This window comes from Sinocyclocheilus grahami, unplaced genomic scaffold (assembly GCF_001515645.1).
Source record: "Sinocyclocheilus grahami isolate Dianchi unplaced genomic scaffold, SAMN03320097.WGS_v1.1 scaffold163.1, whole genome shotgun sequence".
In the NCBI taxonomy this organism is placed as follows: Eukaryota; Metazoa; Chordata; class Actinopteri; order Cypriniformes; family Cyprinidae; genus Sinocyclocheilus; species Sinocyclocheilus grahami.
Genome location: NW_015505342.1, coordinates 284,789 through 292,081, shown reverse-complemented (window position 1 = coordinate 292,081; position 7,293 = coordinate 284,789). Strand labels below are relative to the sequence as shown.

Sequence of the window (7,293 nt, the reverse complement as noted above, 5' to 3'; positions counted from 1 at the left end):
CCTACGTCATATTCTCTGATAATCTTCCTCTCAAGTGGGCGGTTGACCGTTGAACTTGAAACCGGACTAGTGAGTTGAACTCGACAACACGGGTTAATTCACTTTTAAAGAGTTATTCATTGCAGAGATTAGACTCAAATGAAACTTACATTCACAAATCAGCCACTTTTCTAATGTAAGCTTAGGAACGGTTCATGACACAATCGATATAGTGTTAAAAATTCGCCTGAATAACGCTTTTATTATTGTGAATTGATCATTTTGAGGCTTTTTCTCAGTCACTTGATTTTTCCTTTCTCTTTGGAGTGTTACAAGTTCTTGGTGCATAAAGAAGATCTGTAAAGTTGCAAAGACTAAAGTCTCAAATCCAAAGAGATATTCTTTATGAAAGTTAAGAGTCAACCACGCCTACCTAAAACGGCTCGTTCTAACACGCCCCCACATGTCTACATCACGATGTGGGAAGATTTGCATAACGTGCCCAAATGTTCACACAAAGAAAGAAGGCGTAACTTTTATTCTCGCTGTAGTATTGTTGTTGCCGCCGCCGCCATGTCGTAAAGACACTGTGTGTTTCATTGTGAAAGCAAAACTACTTTGTTTGGTCTTCCAAAAGAGGACGATATCCGCTTCGTCATGCCTGGAGCTGATCCGTGCTGGTCGCTGAGGAAATACATCAACTTCGCGCTGTCGATCGCCAGATCGGCTTTCACCGTGGACGAAACGGAGTCCAGCCCGGGGTCGTCACATGTGGTTGCCGCAAGCCCGCCCGCCCGCCTCCGCTCACTCTAGCCCGCCGTGTGTGACGCTGTGTTTCATTGTGAAAGCGAAACTACTTTGTTTGGTCTTCCAAAAGAGGACACGACTAGAAATCAGTGGTTAAGTTGTATTTACAACACTGTTCCAGAACACTTTAAACCAAACATTCAGATGTGTGCAGCGCATTTTATGGAGGACTGTCTCCTGATCCTGGTAGAGTAGACTACAGTGCCGGCTGTTCTGACTCACAGACTGTAAGTACATTTTTCATATTTAAAGAATTTGCCACTGACTATTCAAACGCTAGTTTTGAGCAGTGTAGAGTAGCACTTGTTGTTTGTCATTTCTCCGATCACAAATGCAGACATGGTTTTATGTTTATGCGGCGCGGCGCGGCGCGATGCAACGCAACGCGTAAAAAGACAGTAGAAGTTATTATAATCCGTAATTATGTCCCCACTGGATGCAACAAATGCCTCGTTTATAATGGGTTTTAATGTTTTTGTCTGGTCGCAGGGACAAGGCATCACAATATGGTAAGGGGCATAACATTTCCGTCACACGCTTGAGGTATTCGGCCAATCACAATGCACTGGATAGCTGGCCAATCAGAGCACACCTCGCTTTTCAGACCAATGAGCTTTGTAAAAATCGACGCGTTTCAGAAAGGCGGGGCATAGAAGAGAACCAATAATGTACGTTATGTGGAAAATAATGTGTTTTTTGAACTTTAAACCGCATAAACACATTTCATTACACCAAATACACAAAATAATGTTCTTTTTAGCAACATCATATGACCCCTTTAAAACATTTCTCATTTAGTTTTGGCGTCCAAAACATTTAGTAAAATTAAGATTAGTTATGTTATTTGTATCAATTGATAAAACAATTTAACTAATTAAACACACACACACACACACACACACACACACACACGTGACGATCTACAAAGTTAGGGACCCTTCGAGAGCGCTGTGTGGGGATTTTACGCTTTTCAGTCACATAGGTAAAATCGCCCCGCTCCCTGAGGTCTCCTGTGCGTCTCGACGATCTTTGTGTTCAATGTGATCAGACAGCGAAACGAAACACACCGACCGTTGTCAGGTGCCTGGAACCACACCGACGCCGATCACAGCGCAAACACCGGCTTTTCTACAGCCTTTAACATTCATATCACCACCTTAAATCTTTAATCAGGTTAGTGTTTGTTTGGTTTACCAACTAAAAGCGTACGAAATGAAAGCAGGGCGCGTTTGGTGCGTTGCAGTCCACTGCGGAACACGCGCATATGTGTTATACGTCTTTATTTGTGTTATTTATACACTCAAATCTATCGATCACAAACGCATTAGGTGTTTAATCTTTGATTTGAATATAAATGTGCAAATAAGCCTTACTGCAACATAATGTGGCTCTTCTGTCTTAAAGTGATGGTAATACAGTCGTACTTTGATGTAGACCGTGGTACTGACATTGTACTCCAAGGTACTTTCAAGAATACCATGGTACTACAATGGTACCTGTTTTAAAGTCATGGTAGTACATGATATTATGTCCAAACCATGTTACATGTCAGTGCTTTTTAGATCAGGCTATACCATTAGAATGCCATGGTAAATGTATCAAAACAAGTTGTACTTTTTTGTACATATACAAAGAGGTACTCTTCTATTAGCATGTTTTTGACATGTACTGTCAAAAAACAGGTTAGTTTTTTTTAGTTATCTCGTGTAAATACAATGGTAATAGGTATTTCCATGGAACTAAATAATTATCATAATATGATAATAATTTAGCTCCATTCGGTGATGTCATCATGGAGGAGTGGAAGAGGACTCCAGCGGCAACCTGTGAAGCTCTGGTGAACTCCATGCCCAAGAGGGTTAATGCAGTGCTGGAAAATAATGGTGGGCGCACAAAATATTGACATTTTGGGCCCAATTTGGACATTTTCACTTAGGGTGTACTCACTTTTGTGGCCAGCGGTTTATACATTAATGGCTGTGTGTTGAGTTATTTTGAGGGGACAGCAAATTTACACTGTTATACAAGCTGTATACTCAGTACTTTACATTGTAGCAAAGTGTCATTTCTTCAGTGTTGTCACATGAAAAGATATAATAAAATATTTACAAAAATGTGAGGGATGTACTCACTTCTGTGAGATACTGTATGTTAAAATGTAATGACATTATAGTGTGATACCATCACTTTACCATAGTGCAACCACAGTACTTCTTTAAAAGTGTATTACAGAGTAACCTGAGGTTAAGTGTCTTTGTCAAGGGTACAGTCACTACAGTGGCGATAGGATCAACCTTATGGGGTTCAAACCTACAACCTTTGGATTGCCAGCCTAGGCCTTTAACCATTAAGCTACATTAGAATTTGGAATATTAGTGTAGTTATTTAAAATGGTTTAATTTTGGAGTAGTTTGGTGTAGTGGTTAAAGAGCTGAGGTGATAAAGAGAAGGTTTTGGGGTTGAGTCCCAAAAGTGCGAGGTGATGCAGCCTTTGTAAACCACAGTTCAGAATGTAATGCATTAAAGAGGTTTTTAAGTTGTCATATTGTCAGTTATGAAGAATAACTGGCTCTTCTGCATCATATATCACTGTCTATGGGTTTCGCAGATCACTGCATAATTTGCTAATGTGTGCAGTGTTTTATAAACGTAATATTGATGCGTTTAGTCTTCTGTCCCGCCACAGAAAGTCCGACAGTAATCTGGTTCATTTCAAACAAAGTCAGTATACGTTTGGTTCGCTTCAAAGTTGCCGTTCAATTTTCATTATTAGTGCATACTATTTATTGCTGTTCAGATGCAAAGTGACATTTTTTCTGTGACAGATTCAGTTAATGGCTATTAATTATACCATCTCATTCATGTCCACAGTGGCATGCAATTTAATATGTGACAAATTTTAATGCCTAAGGTTAAGGGTTTGTTCAAATCCTTAGCTGTAATTGCGCGCAACAGTAATTGCTAACCGCAGCTTGCCTTAGAACACAAAATTCCCTGATGTTAAAACTGAACTGACTCTACAGGATGGAGAAACACCAATAACTGGCACAACGTCCATGTTGTAACAGGCTCAGAAATGTCCTGTGTGTTTTGAAGTGTTTTATTTGCCACATATATCTTTATAACGTCCTGTTCCTGGGCAGTGCTTGATCTCATGTGTGATGGTCTGTAAATAGACCGTCATGTTCAGTGTAAATCAAGAGTCTAATCTGTGGTATCAATGAATAGCTGTTGACCTTGGCCATTCGTTTCAAGTCGATTGCCCCCACTTCGACTACACTGGCTACTTTTCCACCCTGTTTACTGTAAGCTTTCTTTATGTTCATACGTCTTGAACTTGTATAAGAGAAGCTTTATGTGAGTTAATTTGTGGAACGGATGTGGGTTGCGTTGGGTTGGTGAAACGAAGCAGTGGTTGTGATTGTGAATGATATAAATAGTGACTCTCTTCCAGGTAACAGAAGATAGTCTGTTTCACCAGTTCAGGAGGTTTGATGTGTTTTAAGTGAGCAAATGACATTCAATAAGAATTATTCATTTATGAGTTTTATTATTTATTTATTATTTAATGAGAATTATTCATTTCACTTGTTTTGATGGATTTCACTGTGGGCATTGACATGAGACTGTCAGTCGGCTTTTATGTTGATGTCTAGATTAAGTTGAGCTGTCGTTTATTGACATTGTCTTGAAAACCTGAGCAACAGCAAAACGTTTGCACAGGAAAACACCTCTTACATTTTTTTTTTCAGAACCTGTTTTAAGAAAAATTGATTTGGTACATTTAAAGGGATAGTTCAGCCAAAAATGAAGATTTACTCTCAGGCCACCCAGTATTTAGATGAGCTTGTTTGTTCATTGGAACAGATTTGGAGAAATGTAACATTATATCACTTGCTCACCAATGGATCCTCTGCAGTGAATGGGTGCCGTCAGAATGAGACGTCCTCTATTCGTAATACTGCTTTCTCCAGTAAAAAAGGTGTCTAGTCTGAATAAGGAGAGAAATATGCACAAATTAAGCACTGTTTGCAAGCAAAAGGAGTTTTAAACCAATATGTCAGTGGATTTTGATGTGAGACAGCAATAGGGGATGGACTTTTTCACTGCAGGAAGCATTATTATGAATTATGGACACATTTTGTCCAGAAGTTATGGTTTAAAGTATGGCTGTGCAAAAAATCGAATGCGATTTTCATGCTCATCTTGTCAGTAAAGCCTAGCTTTAACCGGCAATGAATCGCCTGCGATTTTGAACGCGATTTTGCGTAGCTTGTCAGTGATCTACGGCTCTGTGTAGTAAATGCCGCTCCATCTGAAAGCATGTGCTGGAGATTTACTACTAATCACAGAACCAGCTTTACTGACGAGATGAGCATGAAAATCACATTCGATTTTTTGCACAGCCCTAGTTTAAAGTTAAAACGCCTTAATGGTGGGTTTGTTTCTTACAAACATGCAGCTTTTCTGGAGTCATGTGGATTGCTTGTGGATTATTGTGATGTTTTTATCAGCTGTTTCGATGCTCATTCTGACGGCACCCATTCACTGCAGAGGATTCATTGGTGAGCAAGTGATGTAATGTTAAATTTCTCCAAATCTGTTCCAATGAACAAACAAGCTCATCTACGTCTTGGATGGCCGGAGGATGAATACATTTTCAGCAAATTTTCATTTTTGGGTGAACTATTCCCCTAAGACTAGCCTACCTGTCCCAAAATGCATTTCTGTGGCAGTTACATTTGAAAGCTGGAAGTGGTATCTTAAAAAACGCCTGAAGATGTCAATTTTAATTATGTAATGACTTCTGAACATATTTTTAGGACACTAACATTCACACATTCAGAATATTTCCGCAAGAGAATTGCTCTGACAGCAGGCCTCAGTGGGGGTAATATCTTCTGCGTGTGTAGGAAAAGGCCCTTTTTTAACTTAAAGGTCCCCTGAAGTGCCTTGAAACACGCAGCATTATTCTATGTGGTGACGTAATTTCAACTGAAACAGGAAGAGAGGGCGGGACATATCGAGCAGCCCCGCCCCCTTTTTAAATTAGCCAATAGCGTTTTGTTTATATCTGCACGGGTCAGAGGGAGCTGTTGATCTCGGTAAAGCTGTATTTGACAGCCACAGTCTAATAGATTACCCCCTAGATTCAATATGAAACTCTTAGTAAAACAAAATAGTGGTCATAATCATGCTGAGGCTGTGGACTTGTAAAAGTTTTTAATATATGCCGACTCGCGCATATGATCCGCTCCGTGCGATCGCGTCTCTGGACCGGAGCCAAAGTCCGGATCAGACTGTGTGCGCAGCCGGGGTTCGCGTGAAACAATGTGAAACCAGACCTCATTTGCACCAATAGAAAGCATATTTACACTATCTGAATCGTTCACCTATCACCTACATTGTGCACTTCGAACCATTCACTGTACAGGAAATACTACACTGTGAACAAGCGACCGATCTCAGCCGCCGCTTCAGCGTCTATTTATAGTGCAGGGGGCGGGCGCTTCAGATTCTAGAGAGCATTTGATTGGTCAGAAGATTTGATGAGAAGATGAAGTACGATGTGACGTCAAAAAAAATCGTTGAGCCATTTTGGCGGAAGTGACAAACTGCACGCTTTGAATGCTTATATCTTCTAAATGCAAATTTTGTCACTGTTTTGGAGCACACTGCCTTATAGATAACCTTAAGACTAACATATTGATACTAACACCCAAAAAACTTGAATTTTGATTTCATGGGGACTTTAACAGCAGTAAATTTCATTATGTGCATCTAAGTGTGATGTTTAAGTACAAATACAGTGTAATTAGTTTTGTGGTGCCACACTGTGCAAACACTGTCTGCTTACACAGATGCTATCAGGAATAAGTATATAGCATTGTTTATTCAGTAAACATGAAAGATGAAGTGGTGAAATGTATTTTTTTGCAGTTGGAAATTTTACTTCCATTGTGTGCGTCCCAGCAGTCGAAATCAAATTAAAATGTTGGGAAAAATTGTACATAGCCTAGTTTTATTATAACATTTCATTAAGATAATATTAATAATGTGATATTCATGGTTACTTGTGATGTTTAAAGAGTTAGTTCACCCAAAAATGAAAATTCTGTCATTAATTACTCACCCTCGTGTTGTTCCAAACCCTTAAGACCTTCGTTCATCTTCGGAACACAATTTAAGATATTTTTGATGAAATCCGAGGGCTCTCTGACCCTACCATAGACGGCAAGGTAACTACCACGTTCAAGGTCCAGAAAAGTACCAAGTAGTCCGTGTGACATCAGTGGTCAATAAAACAAAAATAACGACTGTATTCCACATTTTCGTCTCTACTGCGTCACTTGTGGACGCGCGTTCACGACAGTACCATGACGCGAGCGTGGACACCGCCGCCACACACTCGCGTCATGATACTGTCGTGAATGCGCATCCACTAGTGACGCAGTACAGATGAGAATGTGGAATATTTTTGTTTTCTTTGCGCAAAAAAGTATTCTC

General features: G+C 39.8%; 1 protein-coding gene across 1 annotated transcript in view; it reads left to right on the top strand.

The window, feature by feature from the left end:
* The first annotated feature begins 1,802 nt into the window (after positions 1 to 1,802).
* Positions 1,803 to 7,293, top strand: part of mgat5 (alpha-1,6-mannosylglycoprotein 6-beta-N-acetylglucosaminyltransferase) — a 103,893-nt gene continuing 98,402 nt past the window's right edge. The window contains exon 1 of the mRNA XM_016282612.1: positions 1,803 to 1,959. The gene's annotated coding sequence lies outside the window, so the exon portion shown is untranslated. The remainder of the gene's footprint in view (positions 1,960 to 7,293) is intronic.